Genomic DNA, 25651 nt, shown 5'->3' on the forward strand with positions numbered 1-25651 from the left:
CTGTGACTCTTAGTGTGTGGTTCCAAAACTGCACTCACAAACACCAGGAGACCTGTTGGAGAAGGAGAAAAGAGGTGGATGCGGGGGTGGGGGCAGACTGTTCTGTTAAAGAAGTCACATTGTTTTCAGAGTCTACACCCACTAGAATTATCTTCAAAAAGGTACTCGGCTCTTTGGAGTGCATGCTCAAAAAGACAAGCTTCACAACAAATCACAAATAGAAATATACAGCTAGAAAATCCTCTCACCCAGAGAGCAGAGACACATTTCCTCTATAAAAAAAAAACAAAACCTGCTTTCTGCTCCACTTACCTTGTTATATCTTAAAGACTAACAAATTTATTTTAGCATGAGCTTTTGTGAGCTACAGCTCACTTCTTCGGATGCATAGAATGGAACACACAGACAGGAGATATTTATACATACAGAGAACATGAAAAGGTGGAGTATGTCAAACCGGACAGTCTCTACGCAAAAGAATAAATGGACACATATCTGACATCAGGAATCATAACATTCAAAAACCAGTGGGAGAACACTTCAGCCTCTCTAACCACTCAGTGACAGACTTGAAGGTGGCAATTTTGCAACAAAAAAACTTCAAAAACAGACTCCAAAGAGAAACTGCTGAACTCGAATTAATATGCAAATTAGATACAATTAACTCTGGCCTAAACAGAGACTGGGAATGGTTGGGTCATTACACTAATTGAATCTATTTCCCTATGTTAAGTTCTCCTCACACCTTCTATGGGCCATCTTAATTATCACTTCAAAAAGTTTTTTTTTCCTCCTGCTGATGATAGCTCATCTCAATTGATTAGACTTTTCCTGTTGTTATGCATACTTCCACCTTTTCATGTTCTCTGTATGTATAAATATCTCCTGTCTGTGTGTTCCATTCTATGCATCCGAAGAAGTGAGCTGTAGCTCACGAAAGCTCATGCTAAAATAAATTTGTTAGGGCTAGTCTACACTTACCGTCCGGGTCGACGTGGTGAGTTCAACTTCTCGGAGTTCGAACTATCGCGTCTGATGTAGACGCGATAGTTCGAACTCCGGAAGCGCCGCGGTCGACTACGGTACTCCACCACTGCAAATGGCGGTGGTGGAGTCGACGGGGGAGCCGCGGAGTTCGACTCCGCTGCGTCTGGACGGGTGAGTAGTTCGAATTAGGGTACTTCGAATTCAGCTACGCTATTCCCGTAGCTGAATTTGCGTACCCTAATTCGAACCCACTTTTTAGTGTAGACCAGGCCTTAGTCTTTAAGGTGCCACAAGTACTCCTGTTCTTTTTACGGATACAGACTAACACGGCTGCTACTCTGAAACTTGTTATATCTGTTCCTAGTAGTGGGCTCCAGCTGCTACAGTTGATTGCAATGTTCTGCACATGAGAGAGCTATTCCTCTGGGTCCTAAATTCCAATTTCTCAGACAGGCATTGCCTGTTTTTATAAGGGAAACTGGATTGTGGCGGGAAACATAATCCTGAGGACCCCATTTGGGTCCTGAGGTGTCTGTACTCTGTACCTTTATTGCCCACCCCAAACATTAAAAAATCATGAGATTTTAACAAAATAATCCATTTGGGTTCTTTTAGCTTGCTTCTGTTTTTTGAGCCTTCGGGGGAGGGGGGTGTCACTATTTCCAGCTAATATCTGTAATCTGAACTAAAAACATACTTTTAAAAAAAATGAAAGCTGAGATTCTCATGTAATAACCTGTCTTTGTGAGCTCGTTTTTTAGAAAACATACCAAATATCATAAGACTCATGATACCACAAGCCCTAACCTAAGGCTTCAATTTAGCAAATTGTTTAAACATTGAAGTCCATCCCTTTTAAGCAATAATACTTAAGCACATGCTTAAGTCCCAAAATCTTGGAGTCTAAATAAATAGTTACACCTTGTCAGGGAGTTGAAGTCTGAGCCTGACAGCATTGTCCAGTGGTGAGAGTCAGTGGCCTGGGGTAAGGAAACCTGGGCCCTACCTGCTCCACGGGCTCCAGCCCAGGACCCTGTGAATATTAGCCCAGATACATGGCTTAGAGGCAGGTGCTATGCCTGTTCCCTGGGCTACTTCCTACCCCGGCTTTGGTTCCTCCATCTGTGCCAACTGTCTATTTCTTGATTCCCCCTGGAGTTCTCTCTGATCACTCTCTGGAGGGTCTTCCTTTGTCAGCTGCAATCCATTGTTCTCAACCTCCATGTAAAGAAGGGCCTATGGAGGTTTGTCAGTGGGGCCTGGTCTCAGCTGTACGGAGCCTTGGCGGCTTCTCTGCAGAAGCTTGCAGCACACAACTGCTCACTGGCTCTGTCCATCCAGACTGAGCTGAGCTGTTCCCTTTTGAGCCCAGCCTTCAGTGTGAGCATGCCCAGCAGATGTGACTGAGCAGCACCTTCTGGGCCCAGAGCTGTTCTTTAAACCAGTGTGGGACTCGTACACTCCATCACACACCTTATAATGTGTGTAAAAGTGTGCACATGCACCATAATAGGATGCATGTGCGACTTTAGAGGCCATTAAAAAAATCTTAGCCTTTGGATGATAGGAAACTCAGGATATAATATTTTGTGGAAAAAGGAAGGAAGTTAACAAAATACCATGCTTCATGTAAAATAAAATAAAGCCATCCATAAAATGTATTTCCTTGTGAAAATCCTTTCCATAGAAGTATGAATTTATCTAATGAATTTATGTATTATTTTATGAACTGAAATAGCAGTACCCACCCCTTTGAGGTTCCTGCACAGACTGAACAAAATTGAAGTATAGAGAAGTGACGTACCACACGCAGTGTGGTGTCCCATAAGCCTAGAGCTCACTTCAGTTTTCTCAAACCACTATCGCTTTCTTTTTATAAAAATAAGTTCTTTGTTAAAAAGCACTAACAGCAGAGAAAAATATGTCATCACCATTGTAAAATGTGTATTTTCCTTAGTTTGTTCATGTTACCAACGATGTTTGTTACCAACCGTGTTTTTTAGGTGATATTTTTCCACCCACCTCATAGTGTGTGTCTGTCATATAATATATTATCATGGTGAATTCTTTTTAGTATTTGTTTTGCTTTATTTATTACTGAAGAGGATGTTAAATGGTAACATAAAAATCTGTAGATATGACCAAAGTTACTCTACCACCGTCCTAGCCTTTTTGTTGTTGTTTTAATTTATACAAGTATTTTCCTCTAGCCCCTTATATTTTAATGGACAGGCTAGTGTGTATGTGTACTACTGCTCCACTGGATGAATCCAAAGTGTTCAGTTCTTCATCACAGGAAAATTACTATTACTATCTAAAGGAATTTCCCCTTTAGTTCAAATGTTATGAGCCAGTGGTTTTGGAGTACTGAGTAGCTGAGTTTTATAGTATGACCACCATCTCTGACAATTCGATCAATACATGTATCCATACTAAATACACAAAATCGAACTCTGACACAACTTTTCACAGAACCAGTGACTGGAAGCTCCCGCACCCATTGGAGCTATCCACAGTTCCATTGCATTGATGAACATTGGCATTGGCATTTCCCACTAAAAGCCCCTCTCATTGAATGCGCCTCAGCTGCTTCTTCCTGCGCGCTTCTCCGCCCTGCGGCGCCGCGCTTCGGCGGAAATCTGTGCGGTGACAGCCGCCGGCGCCATGGCGGCGCGCCGAGCTGTCCGGCACTCTCGCTGAGCCGGTCCACTTCTGCACAGTCAGATGCGGAGAAGGCGGGCGAGTCAGCCACCACCGGGCCGGAGACGCAGCTGCGCAGACCTCGAGGCGAGGAGGTGGTGCAGCAGTGAGAGAGGTGAGGTGGCAGCGGGGTGTGGCAATGTGGGGGAGGCAATGGGTGTGGGTCCGATGGTGGTGGCGTGGTGGTGGGGGGTGAGTGTGGTGACGCATGGTGGGACTTGCAGATGCTGTGGTGGGATGGCATAAACCTGCTGCTGCTGGACACAGGATGAGGGCACCACTTTCCTTGGTGGACTTGGACCACTGGACCTGAACGCCCACAGCCCTGACTGTGCAAGCTTGCCTTCCAGCCCCAGCGGGCCTCAGCACCGAAGCAGCGGCCGCCAGCAGTGGCCCAGGCAGCTACCGGTCAGCGTGAGCACCAGTCATGGGTCAATGAGCAACCCTGCTGGTAGTCAGCGCCAAAGGACCACTCTGCATCATCGCATTCAGAAATGAATCGTACTCAATGTCCAGCCGGTCCGAGCGGGGGACCGTAGATGGGATTCCCAAACCAGCAGGGGAGGCCCATGGGACTCATCCCCCCCCACTGCCTTTAGCCCACCAGGCCAGCTGCCACAAACAGAAAGGCTACTTTAGGCCCATGCAGGCGTGGTGGCAAAGCCGGTGGGGGTTGGTGGGGGTAAGCTCCGCGGTGGTGTGGGGGGGTGGGGTCGTGGCAGGCGTGGTGCAGGCGCTTTCTGTCTTTTTTTTGTGTTCAGGCAGGGTTGTTCCGGGCCACAAAATACAGGCCGGGGATGAGCAGCCTACTACAGTCCTCCTCCCTGCAGCCTGCACCCGCTAATGCCGCTAATGAGGACCCTATGGACGCTCGGAACCCTGGCTGAACTCTTGAAAAACGGCTGCGGCTGAGCGAGAATGTGGCAACTGGGGGTGTTTGGTGGGGGCTAGGAGTGAAGAAAACTTCATGATGTCTCTTATCGAAAGGCTTGGCCTCGTGATCTGACTCTGCAGGATGGTGGTGCTTGCTGCTTGTGAGGTTTGCTGTGCGCTGTGCCCTGGCTGGTGAGCTGCAAGGCTTCTCGCCTGGCTGCTGTTGACTGTGAGCCAGATATCCCCAGACACAGATATCCCAAGCGAGGAAGAGCTGTGTGCAGGAAAGCCTGTGAGAGAGGCTTTGATTGAGAGGAGGAGTGCCTGTCCCTGTGATTCCCCACTTTTGATTAGAGCAGCTGAGTTTAAACTCCTTTTCATTTTTTACAAATCTTATTTTAAAAACTAATTTCCTGTTTTAGTTTTTAATAATAAACTTTAATTTTTTTATTTTTCTTAAAATTTTTTTCTGTGCTTTCATTTCTGTTTATTTATTGGTCTGTGTTGGGTGTGGGGCTTAGGTGGGGTGTGCTGGGGATGGTGGGATAGGGGGGGGTTGGCGGAGGGTTAGGGTTGAGGTGAGGGGGGTGGGAGGGGTGGGGTGGGGGCGAGTGAGGGGGGGGGGATGGGGGGGAGGGGGGAGGGACGAGCCCTGACCAGGGTCTGCATGGGGGTGAGCCTGGAGGCGGGCCGAATGGGAGGGGGATGAGCCAGCCACAGGACCACACCAAGCAAGACACCCACCAGGACTCACACCACACACCACCCTGCTGCAACGCCTGTGCTGCTGAGTGTGTGTGTGTCTGCAGTGCACCCAGCAGCCAAGTCTGTGGCATGGCACCTGCACTGCATGCAGTCTGCAGTTGACCCAGCAGCATACACAGACAGAACAATTACTGGACCCCACAGAAACAAACAGAAACCCCACAGAACAACAGAAACCGCTTGTACAGTTGTAACACAGTAAAAACTGGTGTTGAACTCTGTAGCTGCTAATAATGTGGAAAGAAAGAGCTTGTGGCAAATTTACAACATTGTGGCTGTGCTGGTTGTAACTAGTTGTCTCTAAGTGCTTTACAGGGACCTCGTCCTGCCCCACTGGGTCACTTGTCACTTGGGGACAGGGGTCTTCTGACCGTTGGAGGTTGCAGCTTGGTCACTTTGGGTCAGGCAGGGGGACTCTCTGCTCTTGTCTCTCCTCTAAGCGCGGACTGTTGCTCGCTTGCTCCTGCGCAGGCCTTGCACAACATCTACAATTGAGTCGCCTGCTTCCCTCTCCCCCTATCCTCCGCCTGCTGGTGTCCTGCCTGTCCAGGCTCTGCAGCTGCTATCCTCTGCTCTGCTGCTGCTGTCTCTCTGCTCTTGGCTCCCTCTGCCTCAGTTCCTCTCCTCCCTCCTCGTCTTCTTTCCTTGTCTTTTTCTTGTCCGTCTAATCCGAGCCAGCCTCGGGCAAGGGCGGAAGGAGCAGTGTGAGGGATGTGAAAAAGTGATGTGAAAAAGTGACAGATGGTGAAGACAGTGAAGTAAACACAGTCTAGTCAGTTTTGAACAACAAGATGTTTCAGAACAAACTCACAGAGTGGAAGTCTCAAGTAGGAGATCTCAGAGCTCTCCTCGCTATTCGAGATTTCTCAAGGCAAGCGAGATTGAGAGGGAAGCTCAGAGAGGAGCACACAGCAGAGGAGAAGCCTTACAGGTACAGCTGCTTCCTCTACAGAGTAAGTGTACATCTCAAGCTGAGCAGCTAGTGAGTGCTTGCACCTTGCCTGCTGGAGGCAATCTGCTGAGCGGCAAAGAAATCAAAGCTAAAACAGTGATCTCGCCATCTGCGCTAAAGTGCCTGTCTGCTGCCTGTCTGCTGCCCTCAGTAAAAAAAAAAAAAAGCTAAAAGAGACTCAAGTAATTGCAAAAAAAAAAAAAGAAAGTCAAAGTTAAATTCTTATAAAAAAAAAAAGTAAAGTACAGTCATTACACTACAGTAACAGTACACACAATTAACACAACACTGCACACACACATTCACACTTCTGTGCAACATCACCACAGAGAGGCACACAGACAGAGATGTTAGCTGGCACAGAGATCCTGCCACCAGCCTCCCCTGCCATGCCCCTCTACCTGAGGATGCCCCTGGCGATGGTGATGGCATGAAAGTGATGGCAACGGCCTGGCAGAGTGTAAAGCCTCTCTCCAAAACCTCTGCCCTCTGCTTTCCAGCTTGCTGCTGAGAGAGAGCTTGCTGAGAATTTTTTTTATATCCCCATTGCCATTGCTGTTTGTTGCTGTGTTTGTAGTTTTGTTTTTTTTTTTGTTTTTTAATTTTTAAAAATTATTATTTTATTTTTATTTTTTAATTAAAAAAAAAAAAAAAAAAAAATAAATGTTTCCCCCTTCCTACTTCTACCCTGATCCTTTTCCCTGTCCTGGTTAGGGGACGGGCGGAAGGGGATCTCTGTAGGGTGTGGTGAGAGGGGGATGATGAGATCCTGGCCTCAGGGGTAGGGTTCGCCTCTCCCTGTCGCCCTCCCCCCTCCTCCCCCCCATTTCTCAACAGGAGGGGAACTGGGGAGGAGTCTACGACACACTCAGTCACACACCCGTCACTGGTGGGGCACTGGTGACAGAATGGCATGCAGTGCCTCGTGGGCTGATGCACAAGCGGCATGTCTGGGGCTGGGTCTGGGGGGCGTCCGTTTCCGCTCTTTACTTTTTGACTTTTCTTAGGTCCACTCTTAGCACTCACGCGCCACGGCGCCGCGGCATCTCTTGTCTTCTTTGTCTTTACTCTTTGGTCTTAGAGTTCTTCGCGTTCTTCGTTGAGCGGAGCGGCTTCCGCGCACACTCACCAGATCCACAGCCTCACTTCTCTCATCTCCATGCTGTCCACCTCTTTCTAGGGTCTGATTGGGGGGACCTCTTTCTCTGCTCTCTGCTGGCTCTGCTTGCTGGTGCTGCTCGCCCGATGTGCTTCGCCCCGATGATCAACAACATCCGCACATCAAAATGAAAACAGAAAAAAAATTGAATTCAAATTTGCGGGTCATTTCCTGTGTGTGTGGCCAGAGACCAAGCTCGGACTGCTGTCAGAGCGTGCGCAAGTGGTGTGGTGCCCCGGAGCTGCTAAGTTCGATTAGCATCCACACAGCCAAGCCTAATTCCAGCTAGCAAGTAGTGCGCGCGCTCCACTCCACCTGCCACCTGAGGGGTGGAATTCGAACTAAAAAGCCTCCTTCTAGTTAAAATTAAATCCTGTGGTGTGTGGTGCGGTTGGTTAGAAGTTAGCGCTGATGATGAAAATTCGAATTAAAGTCCTAGTGTAGACCAGGCCTCTGTGAAGTTCTGAATGGCCTCAATGACCAGCACGGTGACAGAGAAGTTCTAAGTAATTACAGTTTGTTACAATATTCTGGAAATACTACTGGACAACGAGTATATTAACTCATTATAGTAAATTTATTAATGTTTATAAACTGCCAAATAATATTTTTAATAATATTTTTAAGAAAACCAGTAAAGAAATTCCCCTTTGTCAGACTATTCATTCTAGCTCATATAAACTAGTACCAATAGAAAGAGGAAGTTAAAGTGTAAAAGGGAAATAAAATAAATGTGGTTTTTATCGTTTATCTTATTGCATACAAAAGAGAGGTGCTTTGGTAATATTGTACTGTATAGTGAAATTAATACAAATTACTTTGGCTGTAATCAATTTGAGAAGTTTCTTTAATAATTTAGGTCCAATCTATATTATAAACACAGTTGTGATAGGGATCCATGGTTGACCCAAACCCATTTACAACATATTAACTGTCGTACTGTAGAAGAGATCTAAACTATGTTTTGTAACCAAGCAAAGGTACACCCCAAAATGGAACTGTGTGGTAGCCAGATCCACTGGTGTGTATCTGTAGTTTCAATGGGACTTTAGGCCCAGTCCACATTGGGGTTCAGTCTCAGTTTGCTGAACAAGTTTAAAACAAGGTGTTAAAGCAGCTCAGGCTAACTTGTTTTAAACATGGTTAGGCAGCCAACATAGTTCCAAACCATGTTTAGAATTTCTGTTCTTCCCTAGAATTTGTGTTCTACCCTCCCATGTCTTAAACCAATTCAAACCTAGTTCTTGGCACAGCATAGTCAGGGCTTAAAAGATCAAAGCATTGGCTGGAACACGACTACTAAAAAGTCTACCCACAGCTTATAAGCAAACAAATTGAAGCTAAATGTCAAATGAGTTTATTTACAGGTGGGTGATACAATTATTAATAAGCCAGTAATCAAGTCCTCAAAATAATATAAAATGCAGAGCTCTACCTTTGACATTTTGACTGAAATTAAAGAGTGCAATTTAAATCACTGCAAATTCCACATAGATTTCTTATATCAAAATTCTGGACAGTTACAATTAATGAATAACTAATTTTATATATTTTTTAAAAACTGAGCTTGGGCATTGACATCTGTTTCTGCCTATGGTCATTCATTACTCAGTATAAAAATTTGGTATGCTCTAGAACATAACAAGGAATGTTCTGTTTTATTTTTGAAAGTTTTATGTAGGAAGACTTGTGTATTTTGCATTCCAAAGACTAAATAATCTAAATTGTAACACCCAGATAAGCATCTGAACTTAGTTTAATACAAAGACATTAAATAATTTTAGATTCTATACCTAAAATCTATACTGTTTTTAAGATTAAAAATATATTTCTGTGTAAGCTCTATGGGGCATAGCTTGAATCTTCTCTGTGTTTTGCACAGCATCAAACATATAGTCAGTGCTTACTAAATAATAATATAGCAGTCAACATGCTTTCTCCTCATCAGCCAGCCTCATAAATAAAACTTCTAGGCTGCTTTAACTTTTCTGAACTGCTAAATCCACAAAAATATATATATTTTAAGTTTCAAGCATGATATCCAAAGTATCCAAAGATCTGTTATCTCTCTGCTCCCACATTTTAATTTACTGTGATCTGACAGGTGAAGAAAGTGGCAAACTACAGGATTACTATAGAAATATATCACTTAAATACAACTGCTTTTGTGCAGTTTTAATTTATTCTACAGGTGCTGGTGACAGAGTGAAATTAATTATGGTCTAGTAGAAAACCTACTCAGTTTCATGTTATCCTGGGGAAGTACAAAAGCTGTTTCAAAATTATTGATAGTAATTCCTCCAAAATTTTTGTTGTGTCAAGTTTGTAAAGCTGATTTTGACTTTGCTACCCCTGATTTCATGCAAACTCAGTGTTCTTGAAATTTCTCATGTGCGCTTCTCTACAACAGGAAAATTTTCTTTGAAAATTTGTGGAGGGTGGGGAGCTGGATGATGGAAAATGGAAGGAAGTAATGGATAAGTTGTCCATTAGAGATGATCATTTGAAAAAGCAGAGGCATTTCACTTAAAAAAAACAACACTCTGTTTTAACTTTGGGGGAGAGAAGAGGGCTTTGTATTTCAAAACCAGCTAGGCCTAGACACCCTTTTTTTCTTTTTTTCCCCCCCAAGTTGGGTTTAGTGAAGACTTGTGTCTTTGATTAAATTGTTTTTAGAAAGGTTTGATGGTTACAATCACTTTTTCAATCCTGATTTATACATAGGAAGAACGTACTAAATCAGCAGGTAGTGGTTCTTTGTGTATCTAACTCCCCCCTCCCCGTGATGACAGTCCCAGTGTATGCTGTCTTCAAAAGTACACTAATATCTATTAATCTATTTTGAAAAAATCTTAGTAGCAAAATTTGATGTTCTACTGACATTTCATGTGTTTGCATTCGAGTCAAGTTTACTACTTCTGTGAGAACACACCATGGCTACATCCGCTGGCATATTTAGGAGCTATAATTCACCATCATTGCAATTCTACCAGTGTTAATAATAACGTAGGCTGTAGTGTACACAGGAAGTTGTGAGCAAACACATTTGAGATGGACCCATGTCCTTTATAGCTAAAGCGCAATGATGATCCCATGATTAAGGCACTGAAGATTTATTAAGATGAATGATTTCAAATAGGGATAAGTGGGAAACAGTTTTCTTATTATGCAAGAATTTGAGTTTTTTCCTGTCCTGAATCGGAAAGAAAAGTCTAAATCTTGAAAATGTTCACAAACTGGCAACTTCAAAAAAATTTCAGTTTAGGTCTGTCAAAACACTTGTTTCAATAAATTTGAAATATTTTGTTTACATTTTGACCTTTATTCTTTTTTTAACCCTTTTTAGTATAAATTAAGATAAAATTTTAAATAAAAAAATTATTGTGAACTACAAACCACAACTTGGTTTAGAAAATATCAAAATGGAACATTTAACAAGTTTGAACTCTTTTTTTCCCAATTTTTTTTGGGGGGTGGAAAGTTTGTTAAAACTGATCCTTTCCCATCAACAGTTTTGGTTTAGCTGAATTGGCATTTTTCAGCAAAAATGTGTTTCTCTGAAAAATTCCTCTCTAGTCTTTGCCAGACTTCTGGTATGACATGGGCAAATCACTTAATTGCTTTCTTTCACATCTCAGACAGTATTATCCCTGTTTGACAGGTGTCCAATACCCTATGTACTTATCAGCTCTCTAGGTGGTGTTAGGATATACTGATTAATGCTTGAGACATTTAGCTAATGTAGTAATTGGGTCCTGATAGATACAGAGCCAGCCTGATAGATTAACTAAAGCAAATGTAGAGACCCATTAGACCCATTTTTGATAATTTGAGTTTTGTTAATGTTTCTCTTTAAAAAGACAAGCCGAATAAACTTAATAGTAATTATTCTCTTCTTCAATACACTGTCTGTAGACAGTAACACACTTACCATTATTTACTATCATGTCTTGAAACTCTTTTTTAAAGAGAAGGTTCTTGAAAAAGTGTTGGGGGATTCCACTGATTTCTTTGATGTCTATTAATAATGTGTTTAGACTTAAGCATGGAATTAGAATTGTATTGATTTTCTTCTAGCACTGGAGAAGGGTAAGGAGTTAATGTTTCTTTCAGCCTCTCTTGATACTATTAGCCAAAGGGTATCGTTTACTCGTCTTGAAAATCCTTCAGAAGAACTTGGAGTTGCTCTTCACTAGCTTCTCTTTCTCTCCAAGAAGTACCAGAGGGTACTGCTATACATTTGCTTTCTTTCTCTATATCCTCTGATTGTGGGGTTCCCAGGGTTTTGCTAACACCCCTCCTGTGTTTATAAGAAGCCTCTAGGTGAAAAAAATTAGATATTTTTGGCTGCAACATCACCTATTTGCTGATTATTGTTGATTCTATGTTTCCTTTTCACAGAACCCATATTCTCCAGTCTCAATCTCCAGGGATGAGATCCTCAACCCCCTGGCTGCTTAATGTGCCCCCTGGCTGCTTAATGTGAGATAAAAGGGTCAGAGTGATGTAAATAGGTCCCAAAAGCCCTGGTTCCAGCTCATGCAGAATTCCGCAGGCCCCTTTGCCATGATTTTTATAGAATTCCAGAGCCGTTTCCATAGGCTGAAGGGAGTATGACTACATTATATTAAAGAGAAACTGTTAACTTGAAAGCTAGTAATTAAAAATTAAAATTAAAAAAAGAGTTTGAAGTAGTTTCAGGTAATACATTTGCCCATAAATTTCTCTAACAAGTTTTGTGATTTTACACTCTATTTTTCCTGTTTTAAAAAGTGTTTTGATCTCCCCTATTGCAGTGAAGATCTGCACAGTACAGGTCAAATTTACCAACAAAGGCCTTGGTTATGCAAAAACTCATGTACATGCTTAACCTTAACCTTGAAGTCAATGGAGTCTTGTATGTGTAAAATTAAGCATGTCTTTGCAGGATCAGGCCTGAATATGGAAAAAAACTATAACTGACTGCAGTAAGTGTTTTCTTTTCTCTCTTTCACTTACAGAAATCATATGCATTATTTGTAACAATAGCAGATTAGTAATCAGAATGTATTTTCTGAAATGATTAGTGAAAAGCAGTGAAAACTAACTTGCAAACTAACCTTGAATCTGAAACTTTTTTCAAGGAAGATGGTCCAGTGTCATCTCAGAAATGATGTGTTTGGTTTCTTTTAAAAAAATGATTTAAACATCTATGAAAAGAATGTCTGTACTTTTCATGGAAGATCTTTCAGGGTTCTGATGGAAGAAATATGTGTGGTTTCTGTGGAAATCCAAGAAATTATAAGATATTTTCATAGAAACCACAGAATATTTAGACTATTTTTAATAGCACAGAAAGCATATTATGAACCATTATTAACCGCTTCTGAACATTCAGGTCAGAAACCAGTATATCTTGAATTTGTGGCCTAGACAGATACAATCAATGAGATTGTAAGAATATGAATCACACTTTAAAGAGGGAATGACTTTAAAAATGAGGATATTTATGGAAAAGCAATGTACCGTGGTGCAGCTTTCTGTGTTTTCTCAGTTCCACAGATGAATATTTTGTTTGCATAATGGCTTTCACCCTCTTAGCCCATCTCTTTCTACTGCCAGATCCTACAATTAAGTTATCAAATCTACATCATACCAATGGGCCATAAGTGTGCCTCTTGATATTTATGATTATCACTGTAGTACAGGTCTCCAAACTCTTCCTGTTGCTTTAAATTTTAAATAGATTCAAAAAAATCCCCAAATACCCTTTTACAACTGGCTAAGGAGGGAATTTCTTCCTACCACTTTCTTATTCTTCAGGGCATAAGCTAAATGAGTTTATATACCGTATATACTCGACCATAAGCTGGTTCATTTATAAGCCGACCCCCCGCAAGATGCATATGTAAAAATGGAAATTTTTTATAACCTGTTCATAAGCCGACCCTATAATTCAGGGGTCAGCAAACTTTGGCTCCTAGGCCATCAGGATAAGCTGCTGGTGGGCAGAGATGGTTTGTTTACCTCGAGTGTCCGCAGGCACGGAGGTAAACCTAAGTAAACAAAGTGTCCCAGCACGCCAGCTGCTTACCCTGATGGGCTGAGACAGCAACTGGTGGGGAATTTTTTTGGGGGGGAGGGAAGGGGGAGTCAGGGGAGTAACCCCTGTGACCACCCTCCACATGACCCCACCCATAGCTCAGGACCCCCACACTCTCCCCATCCCATCCCTTCCCACCTTAGCTGGGGAGGGCCAGGGGAGGATGTCTCTGACCTGGCTGGAGTTGCTCCGGCAGGCTGGGCAGCGTGGCTGCAGCCTGCTCCAGCAGGCCAGATTGGGCGGCGCGGCCGCAGCATGTTCCAGCCGGCTGGGCCAGGTGGCACGGCCACAGTGTGCTCCAGTGGCGTGGCCACAGCCTGCTCTGGGGGGTGGGGCCGAGCGGCACGGCTGCAGCCTGCCAGCCTGGAGCTGCAGCTGCTTCGGAGGCTGGGGTGGAGCAGTGTGGCCAGAAGTGGAGAGATTCTGGCCCTGCCTCTTCCCTTCTGGCTCTGCCAGCTGTGCTGCTCTCCTTGCTCCCTCTGTTTGGGGGAGGGGCTGTATCTCACCTCTCCCTCTCTATACCCATTCATAAGCCGATCCCCATCTCTGGTGCTTCCCTTTTTTACTAAAAAAAATTCGGCTTATGAACGAGTATATATGGTATATTGCTTATAAAAAAATCACATCTAATGTAATTAGCTAGTTTCATTCTATACAAAATTGATTTTTATCGTCTGTCAGGAACAAAATTCAGCTCACTAGCATTAATGTGGCAACTGATTCTATTGTTCTAGGCTCTGCAGACTGTTGAATCAATGGGAGTTAGGCCCTAAATGCCATCAATAATCTCACCCTATGTGTATTCTGCTTATGTTTTTCAGGGTGTTCTTCTTTGACAGCTCTCCCCACCCATGTTCTTCCAGAGCTCCCATTTGCTGCTGCTATGTAATAGTCTTGCAGCCTTCAAATGCCTAACCAATCATTCCTATGATAGCTGGGTGGTCACAGAGGATTTGCAATGTATTTGCCAAAATTTAAAACAAAGAGTCTTCACTCCAGTGTGTGGCTGGGTCCACACATGCGTCTCCTTGAGGATCTATCTTTCTGCTCTCTATCCAGCAGAGATGCACAGGGCTTCTTACCTGGAGTCTGACCTCCCCCTTACTCTTCTTTTTGTGTTTTATGGCAAAGCAGACTCACTTGCTGAGTCTATGACTGCCAAGCATTGGACACGATAGATAATTCAAGAATTAAGTCTCTCACCTTTCCCAATATTCTTAAAGCACTGCAATATTGCTTATTTTTATAGGGCCCCATTTTCCTGATGCTCTTACTTGGCATTGCAGTGAAAATTTTGATACTTTAAGGCCAATATGTTTTTCATATAAATATCCCCTTTTAATGGTATACTCTTTGCACTCCCAAAGGAGATGATCAACTGTATTCCTGGACCTTGCACATCCCATATCATCAATCTTTATGTTTGTTTCTTAGAAACAAATGACTATTTAAGCCACAATGGCCAGTTGAAAGCCTACATAGAGCCACTTCACTCTCCCTCTCAGGGCCTTGGCGTATATCAGCATTTTTTACTCTTGGGCATATTTCACAGAATATTTCCCCTCCCCTCATTTATTTTGTCCATATTCCCTGCCATTTCTCTCTCAACTCATTTTTAAACAAACATTTTTAACTCCAGTTTACTTAAAGGGATCTCTAAATCAACTTGGTCATGTTTGACAGCATTTTTTGCCCCTTTGTCTGTCAGCTCATTGCCCACTACCTCTACATGTGCTAGGATCCAAGCTGTTACTATGATTACACCCAACTGTGGCAATTCTGTTGTTCAGAGAAATATTTCATTAATATGTAATTTCTGCTATCTGAAGTGCCATTTCTGACCACCAGTAGTCTTGATTGGATATCAGACAGGATGACCACGGCAGCTGGGCACACATCCATGAGCCAATTTAATGCCATCATTATTCCTGCCAGTTCAGTCATCAAAACAGTACACAACTTGATAGACTTACAGCTTTCTTGATTCCAAGCAAAGGAACGCAAAATACTGTTCCCCCTCTTCTAGTTTTTACATCTTTGGAACCATTGGTATTCATTTGGCATTTATCCCAAATGTATTGATTTGCTATATCTTGCACATTAAACCCTCCTTTTTCTCTTTTAATTTGATTATGCAATTCCATAGCTACCTCAGGAGGCATAATTTTCCAGTTATAACACATTTTCCCAAAGCTATAGATTTAAACCTCTTTGAGTTTTTCTTTTCCCTAAGATCCTTTGTCCATGCTTTAACTCTACTTACTTTAGGCATTTTGAGTTTTTGCCCTACTCATCGACCACTTAATTCCCAGCATTCTCATATATTGGCTTAGTGTTTCCATCGTCTAGTGTTTCTAATGTCTTTCACCCAAAAGGTTAAGTTTAAAAGTTTCATTCTTAAAGTAATAGGCATTTCACCCACAGCTATTTGCAGTACACACAATAGCATTGTGAATGAAGGCACCACATGCAATTCGCAGCACCCAAGCTTGGCTTGAGTCAAGCTTTTTCAGATTTGTTTTTTACCCCAAACTGAAAGCCTGGCACCTATACTCAATAATTAGTGCCAAGTGAGCTTATCATCAAATATCACACCTAAAAATGTGAAGCTTTTAACTATATTTATTTGCTTTGCATACGGATACAATTTATAATCTTTTTAAATTTTGTTTTTAGTGAATATCTAATTCCCTTAGTTTTGTCAGTTGAGAATTTAAAGCCCCATGTTTTCCCATTCCACGCCCTTCCTTGGTGCTTCATTTATTCTTTTAGCAACTATTTCAGGGTTTCTGGATTTTTTTTTGGCCCATAGGGCACAGTTGTCAGCAAATAAAGAGATGTCTATTCCAGCACTCCTCTCTTTTGGAAGATCATTGAATGATGTTGAATAAGGAGGACTGATGACACTCCCCTCTAGAGTCCCATTTCCCCCTTACTCTTCCTCTGCTCTTATCTCTTCCCCAAAAAGGCCTGATTGGGTCACATGACCCACCAGACACATAGCCACCTGGAGAGGTGAGCTAATTGTGTCTCAGGAGGGGCTCGGCCCATCTCCCCTTAAAGAGACCAACCACCCTGTGACAGCCCCCTTGAAAATTCCAGCGCATAGTAGTTTTTATGCACTGAGGTACCATTTTTTTAAAATGTTCACTCTGGTGGAAATGCCATTGATTCCAAGTTAGGTGAGCTGTTGCTAGTTTTAGGGATCCTGCCTAGGCACATCTTTCTGAAAATTTAGCCTAACATCATTTTTAACACATTTCAATACAAAGATAATGCCTAAGGGCTTAGTCCTGAAAACACTTATGCATGTTCCTAACTTTATACATAAGTGATCCCACTGACTTCAATGAAACTATTAACATGCATAAAGTTATTCATGGTTGTTTACAGGATTAGAGCCTAATTTTGTAAGAGATTAGTTTGTTTAATTTAGAGGATATCAAAAAGATATATAAATGTGTTTTGTATTTAAAACACTACTTCTGATTTAAAAAAAATGGCATTAAGAAATATGCATATGCGCTTGGGTAGGAACTGTCTTTTTGTTTGTACAACGCCTAGCACAATGGAGTGCGGGTCCATGACTAGGGCTCCTAGGCACAACAATAATACAAACAAACAATAATAAATAATAAGAAGAATTCAAATGATAAGCTAAGGGTAGGGAGTTGTTAGGAAATATCTATGGATTTTTAATGCACCAGAGTGCTATATACACAGTTAAGAAAAAGCAACATTTCAGCTGAAAGGATCATACATTCAATTTCTCCATAGGATTTACCACTTTCTATGTAGGGCTGTTCTCATTTGTTTGTTTCTTGGAGACAGCATTTCTGGCTCTTCTGTAGTCACTTTTATTGTGGGAAGCCTTGTACAAATAGCAGAGTCCTACATTTCACCCTAAAGGTACTAAGATTTGATCTTATCTCCAATAGAGAGCCTGCTGTCAAGAAGAGTTGACGCTTATCATCTAATTATTCAAGTCCCCAATGATTACAGCTATCATGGTGGGTCTCAGAGAGAAAGTTTTTGAGACAGTCAGGCATCAACCAAGTGAGAACTTGAATAATTAATATCAGTTCCTTGAAGCAAATCTTGAATCAGATAGGGAGCCAGTGTTGTGGATGTAGCATCAGTCTCTGTACCTACTAGGCAAGTCACTACATGCTGGTCCAGAAAAAATGACAAATGATCTTCATAGACTGACACAGCTAGAGTGTTTTGCTGTCTTGTTGGAAGTAAAAAGGCATGGCTCACACATTTAGGTCTACGTCTGATAGGAAAGGGACTTCTTTTCTAGATAGCCAAAGATGGAAAAGGCTCTACTGGACACTGTTGCTATGTTATCTGGTTGTCTAGAAGCTGCAGTTAGTCCAGAAGGACCCCAAAACTGCACACCCACTTTAAAGCCAGAGAGTACAAAGTTTCAATAAAAAACAAGTCCGGTGCCTGTCTCAGTGCCTTGAAATTTTTTTCTCTACTACCAACATCATTCACCACCACATCTATTTGGTTTGTTTCTTGGAGAAAGCATTTCCGCTTTCTCAAAGTTCCTAACTGTCAGAGAGGTTAAACACTGGAATAAATTGCCTAGGGAGGTTGTGGAATCTCCATCTCTGGAGATATTTAAGAGTAGGTTAGATAAATGTCTATCAGGGATGGTCTAGACAGTATTTGGTCCTGCCATGAGGGCAGGGGACTGGACTCAATGACCTCTCGAGGTCCCTTCCAGTCCTAGAATCTATGAATCTATTTTAGCTGGATTGAGCTACAGACAGTTGTTTTTCATCCAGATATTTATCATGCTCAAGCATTGAGACACCCATGTGTTAGCATTTTTTTGCGCTATGAGAACAAGATAGAAATGTGTCTGACTTTGAAGCCTGTAATGTCTCACTCTTTCCAGGTGGTTTCACATATACTTTGAATATGTGGGAAATATTACTGATCTTTGTGGAGTATTCACAAAGAGTTGTGTGTGCGAAGTTGACTGTCTACAACCAAAAGTCTAGAGGAATTGGTTGATACTGATGAATAAACTAATAATTCTTCTAGAAGTGTTCCACTTTATTGTCAGTTGTATAAATTAAATGGGGCATGGCTAAACATATACCGGTAAGTAATGGAATACAGAGCCTGGCAAATTTGACCCTGATAAAAGAGATAAAAAAACATTGCCAGCTGATGGTATTGGTGGCCTATATGAAATGAGTTAACGGTCTCAGTCCATATCCTAGTCAGTTAATAGACATCCACATCAGAAGAATCCTCCCCATATTTGATGTAATTCCTGTGAGGAAAATTTCAGAGAAGAGACCAAGGGCTCAGTGTACATAGGACCCAGCTCATCCCTGGTGCAAATCTGTTGTAGCTAGTGAAGTTATATCAGAGGTGACTTGGACCCACTGAGACTAACGTATATGCTCACCCCTGAGGCTGCCCCCCACAGAGGAGCACACTGGTAGGGCAGGGTTTGGGAAGCTGCTTACCCATACTTTACTGTTCGGTGGATAATAAAACAGAACTTAAACTCCAGGGGTTTCATTCTGGTATCTTTTGGAAGCACTACATTCGTATAAAACCTTTTTTTAAAAAAACTGTAATCATTATTGGCATATACATCTGACTTTACTAACAATTTTCAAATGCATTATTTGTAACTGGAACAATCACTGTTCCTCCAGTCCCTTCTCTTTTTCAGCATGTCATTTATTTGTATAGTGCCAAGGGTTCCCAAACAGAGAAAAGGCCTTATTATGCTAGGTACTGCATAAACAAATAAACCAACAGGCCCTGCCCCAAAAAATTTACAGTGTACACATCCTTGTGATCTGCACGACTGCATAATAGATACTCAATGGTCACTTAAATGTCCACATGGTTTACATTGCTTAATTAAAATGATAGAAAACATATTTTCAGAATGACCTGGAAGTATGTCAAAGCACAACAGACTCTTTCAGCGGAATCAGATATAAATTAGATACCACAATGATGGGTGCCTTAGAAATACCTAATATACCTATTTTTTTTGTAGGAAGACACAATAGAGAATAATCTCAGCACTCAGTGTATAAAACAGTCCATGGTGATTCAGATAGGATCATGAATGCAAATGATTAACACACCCATAATTAACTCTGCAGAAGTAAATTCTTCATAATCTGCCTCAGTGTACACATGAAAAATTGTGTCCAAATAGGTACAGTATGTACTGGAGTTCAACCTAACACCTATATAAATTTCCTGTTGAATATTCATTGTGGGTAGGGACTGAAACCTCCTATTAGATAAGTGCCCGAATCACCAGGCTATAGAATCAGTCTGTTTGGCCCAGTGACTAGTCAAGTATTTTATACAAAGTGGATCAGCTTCAACAGGAGAGACTGAGGGTATGTCTACACTATGAAATTAGATCGAATTTATAGAAGTTGGTTTTTTAGAAATCATTTTTATACAGTCGATTGTGCATGTCCCCACCCAAAATGCTCTAAGTGCATTAAGTCGGCAGACTGCATCCACAGTACCGAGGCTAGTGTCAACTTCCGGAGCGTTGCACTGTGGGTAGCTATCCCACAATTCCCGCAGTCTCTGCTGCCCATTGGAATTCTTGGTTGAGATCCCAATGCCTGATAGGTCAAAAACAGTGTCGCGGGTGGTTCTGGGTACATGTCGTCAGGCCCCTCTCTTGCTCCCAGACGTGGGACTGCATTGCTACATAGCAGCAGCTCATTGCCTCTTGGCAGCAGACGGTGCATTACGATTGGTAGCCATCATCATCGTATTCCTGGGTGCTCTTTTAGCCGACCTCAATGAGGTCGGTCGGGGCGCCTGGGCAGACATGGGAGTGACTCAGCCAGGTCATTCCCATCTTCTGCCAAGCACCCAGGAGATGACGATGGCTAGCAGTCGTACTGCACCGTCTTCTGCCAAGCACCCAGGAGATGATTATGGCTAGCAGTCGTACTGCACCATCTGCTGCCAGCCTAAGATGTAGAAGATAGATGGAGTGGATCAAAACAAGAAATTGACCCGATTTGTTTTGTGAAATCAACGGCCTGCTAAACCCAGGGTTTTGAGTTCAATCCTTGAGGGGGCCATTCTGTGTGACAGTTGTTTGTGTTTCTTCTTGATGCAAAGCCACCCCTTTTGTTGATTTTAATTCCCTGTATGCCATGTTGTCAGTCACCCCTCCCTCCATCAGAGCAACGGCAGACAATTGTTTTGTGCCTTTTTTCAGTGCAGACCCCATAGCACTGGGATCATGGATCCAGATCACTATGGCAATTATGAGCACTGTAAACACCACACGCGTTATCCTGGAGTATATGCAGAACCAGAAGCTGCAAAAGCAAAACCAGGCGAGGAGGCGACGGCAGCGCGGTGACGAGAGTGATGAGGACATAGACATGGATATAGACTTCTCACAAAGTACAGGCCGGGCAATGTGCCCCAGCAATGTGCACATCATACTGATGAGCTCTTCATGAGCTCTGCATGGTCACCTGTGCTGATCAGCTCGCCACGCTGGCCAAACAGGAAATAAAATTCAGAAGTTCTCGGGCCTTTTCCTGTCTACCTGGCCAGTGCATCTAAGTTGAGAGCGCTGTCCAGAGCAGTCACAATGGAGCACTCTTGGATAGCTCCCGGAGGCCAATACCGTCAAATTGTGTCCACACTACCCCAAATTCGACCTGGCAAGGCTGATTTCAGTGCTAATCCCTTCGTCGGAGGTGGAGTAAAGAAATCGATTTAAAGAGCCCTTTAAGTCGAAAAAAAGGGCTTTGTCGTGTGGACGGGTCCAGGCTTAAATAGATGTAACGCTGATAAATTTGACCTAAAATCGTAGTGTAGACCAGGCCTGAGAGTAACTCAGCCTAGAATAGCCAATAGTCTAGTGGATAGGGCACTCACCTGGGCATGAGGAGACCTGGGTTTAAGTCCTGTGTCTCTGACATACCAGGTAAGTGACAGGGCTATTAGGAATAAAGAGATGGGGCAGGACCACTGCTAAATCCCCCTGTGAATCTAGTCTGCAAAATTGAAACTGTTCATTTAGATATTTTAGAAAAAAATATTCTTTCATTTCAACCAAAACAATTAGCCAAAATCAACACAAATTTGCAACATTTTTCAGCTAATCCAAATCTGCATTTTTGGGTCAGAAAACGTTTTGGCCAAAAATCCAACCCAACTCTAATTTGTACTGAACATTTTTTAAATGTTAAACAACAACAACAACAAAAAAGAGGAAATCATAAGCATTTCTCAATAGATGACTTTCTCCTCCCACTCTTATACACTCTGCAGTTCAAAGTGTTACATCACAGCAACCTTCCTTGAGCAAAGAAAATTGGATGAGGCTTCTGTAGGAGAACACCAACACCACTCTCATTTTAGCCAGTGGTTCAGCAGTTCACTGATCTTTGTATATATTTAAATACGAATAGAGATTTTCTCACAAAAGATGCATTTTAACACATTAACACTAATTAAGCAAACACTATAAATGTGAGATATTTCAAATAATATATTCTTTTGAATTATGTGTATATTCACATTATTTAGTCTAAACCATTGTTGCAGGCTAAGAATCATTCTATAAATCTCCATTTGTATTGGCTAAGGATGCTGGGGAGTTTCTATAGTATATTTTATATAGGGAGAAACCAAGCCCCTACCAGTATGGGTGCTGGCTAGATAGCAGGACTGGTATATTTCTGCTGTACACATGAATAGGGTGTGGAGAACCCATACAAGAAGTCTGCACTTCCTGTGAGCTGCTGAGCTGTCATCTGCAATGACTGCCTTAGTTCGGACATGCAAGAGTGTTATGAGGATGGCAGCTGGCCAGGGGAGAAGTGCAACACTCTGCATTTCAAGGATGAGATGTCTATTCCTTCCAGCTATGGAGGAACTAAGTTTGGAATAATATATGCATTAGATGGGAAAAAAGCAACCTTTGATACTTTGAATGTTTAATGCCCATGAATTCTTCCATCTCTCAAAAGTGTATCTTCCCTGATCCCCACACCCTATGAGTTTGTAAGGGCAGGTCTCCCACATGAAGCCTGGCTTTGTTTCAAATAATTTGCTTCAGATAATTACCTACTTTGATTGTATGCTGCTCCCTGAAACAGGAGACTCATGAGTCAATACAATAAGCATAAATTACAGCCAGTCTGCAGTAGAATAATTTATTGTGTAAACTTGATTATGACTCAGATACTCTCGTACTTCTTGGATAAATCTTCTAATTTATTCATTTGGATACCACACGAAAAGACAGGAGAAAAAGTAAAAGAATAGATTTGGCACAAAGAAGGTCACAGTCAAGATTTACAGGGCCCATCCAAATTAAGGTAATCTGGGGATCTAGACATACTCTACATGCGGATCCCATGGCCCAACCCCAGATTGAGGCACTGATCACACTTCCTGATCTGACAGCAGCTTTCAAAGTTAAGCAGAACGGGGTGGTTCATACCTTGTGGAGCTATTCTTTCAAGCATCACAGCAAGTCTGAGGCCTGGGCTACACTAGTGGGGCGGGGGGTGTTCGAACTAAGATACACAACTTCAGCTACGCTAGTCACGTAGTTATGTCTATACTACCCGATCTGGCGGGTAGTATAGACATAACCTGAGTTACACTTGGGTCAAGTTTGCAAGATTTTCTTTCAGTCATGAAGGCTAGAAACATTGTTTTAAAATGAAAGCTGAGATTCTGATTTTATCATTCAGCCCTGAACCCAGCACAAGCTTTTGAAGCAGTACCTCCTATATCCCCAAACCCAGTAGTTGTTTCTACATCATTCCCTGGGATCATGTACTTCAGCTCCAACCCCTTCTCCGATAGCTTTTCTTCTCGTTGTTTCTGTCTCCTGAGAAAGGGCCCTCAGATTACCCAGAACCTGAGTTACTTTCCAAATTTATCCCCTTCCTGGGGTTTGGCTTTATAGGTGACTCAAAAACACTAGCACAACATAAACCTCAGCCTAAAGTTTTCTCCCCAAGATAGGCTGTTTTTAGGATTTTCTTACAGGACCTTCTCCAGTCCTGCCCCATTTATATCCTTGTTGGAGCTAACTTGACTCACTGCACAGCATGACTGGACAGTACTTACTTTGAATTCTAATGGAGGGTTTTAGCACCTGGACCTATGATGACTCCACAGGACAGCCCTACACTCCTATACAGGGACTTAATCTGCCACCTTGTTACATTCTCCCTAGGTGTTTTTATTCCCCTTCTTCCCCCTGCATTCTACTAGACATCTGCACTCATCCAGCCAGCTCGCCCCTCACTGTATGCACAACCATACTCATCCAGGTACCCTCTTGCACATTCACCTGGCACCCCCACTCACCCAGATCCTTATATTGGGAGAGGGGGCTGGAGCTCTAAGGGGCACCAAGGGAATGGTGAAGAGGAAGCATAGGTGCATAGAAGAGTGGGTGCTGCCAGCTGAGAGGCAGGGGTGTAACCAGGTGCAGTTCCTTCTAGCAGTCAAAGGGATATTGCTTATTTGCCTCAGACATGTCCCACTGAGATCTGGGAACTAGGAGCTGGGGTCTGCTTTCCACAGCCTATCACCTTGTATACACTGGTATAAATAACTATGCACTTATGCCAATGCAAAGTGAATTTCAAATGGTGGATAAAACTCTACTACTCTGATATAATAGCATTTTACAAGCACTTTGATCCAGTGTAAATTACTATACAAAATGCAGGGCAGTGGAGACTCATGCTCGGGGATTTCTAAGAGGAGTACTCCAAATCTGGAATTTTACTTCCCTCTTGCTCAAACAGAGCTCATATTTATTGACCATTGGGTCACATTGCAAAGCCTATTAGTTTACCCAGATTTTTCAGGGAGTGGGAGAAGGTTTCCGTTTTGTAGGTTGGAAATGTGTTAGCATTGTCATGCCAACTTTAATTAATTTGTAACGTATTGTTAAATATTGTTCATGCAATCAGAGCTGGAGGATAGCTGCATTGTGTTATTCAAAAAATAAATACCGGTACATTTCCCCTTGCAGTTCTCGTACACCATCTATGTGAACTACACTCTATGTGAATGCTTAAAATAGGTTAAATTCTTATGTGTAAAAGTTTGTAAAGCACTTTCAGATCTTTTAGGATAAAAGGTGCAATATATAGGTGTCTTTCACCCTGTTTATTCAGTACCTAACACAATAGAGCCTTGACCAGGCCTATACTACAACATATATATATATATATGTTGTAGTATATATATATATATACTATATATATGTTTTATATATATATAAAACTTAATTATATTGCAATATATTATATTACTGAGGTAATCAGAGAATACATTTATTCTGGTTTTTAAGCAAATTTCAGATCAACACTTTTATTTTCATTATACAGTCCACAATGGTAGAATAATTTTTGGCTGAGCAGAGGTTGCCATAATAGAGTATCTAGTTCAGTATTTGGTCTCTGATGCTGACCAGATGCTTCAGAGGAACCCCATAGTCTCATTCATTAATTTGTATCCCTTGGTCATGTATTCTCTTATTCATCTTCTCTCTAAACTTAACCATCCCAATCTCTTCATATGGAAGTCTTTCCGTGCTTCAAATTACTTTTGTCACTTACCTCTAATCTCTTTCTTTTTCTGCTTGACTTAAATGCAATCAGTACATTTTATTCAGAAATATATCCCCAAGTTACTGACAGTGCACAGTTTTCCCATTAGGTTTCCTAAAGAGGCAAAAAACAAAAACAAAATCAGAAGTAGGTCAATAGTTATTTAAATGAGAAGACAGGCTTCTCTATCTACTAAATTAATTGTAGCTCACTTTCATGCAAATTGGTAATTTACCAGTATAAAATACACACTAAACATACCAGCAATACGTTCTGTTATAACTGGGAAAGCAGTGTCACTTAATCTAGCATCCAGACTCTCAGGAACAGTATTTATATTCCAACTAATTAAATTCTGGTTATTATGGATGAACTTAGCAAGTATAGACGTAAAAAACTTGAATAGGTCATTATTTTTGGAACACACATGTAGGCTGTGAGTTTTCTCAACTCACTTTACAGAAATAATCTGCACCTTCTGACTTTTTGAGGTAAAAAATTAGGAC

General features: G+C 41.9%; 1 long non-coding RNA gene across 2 annotated transcripts in view; it reads right to left on the reverse strand.

Annotated features, from left to right (window-relative positions):
- Positions 1-25651, reverse strand: part of LOC120400382 — a 37167-nt gene continuing 11516 nt past the window's right edge. Inside the window, exons 2-3 of one of the 2 annotated variants that reach the window (XR_005595786.1) lie at positions 25155-25259; positions 1-52 (exon numbers count right to left, since the gene is read on the reverse strand). This is a non-coding gene — a long non-coding RNA (uncharacterized LOC120400382). Of the gene's footprint in view, positions 53-12570; positions 12697-25154; positions 25260-25651 lie in introns of those variants that run through there. The other variant, XR_005595785.1, reaches the window with a different exon arrangement.

This window comes from Mauremys reevesii, linkage group 3 (genome assembly GCF_016161935.1).
Source record: "Mauremys reevesii isolate NIE-2019 linkage group 3, ASM1616193v1, whole genome shotgun sequence".
Classification (NCBI taxonomy): Eukaryota; Metazoa; Chordata; order Testudines; family Geoemydidae; genus Mauremys; species Mauremys reevesii.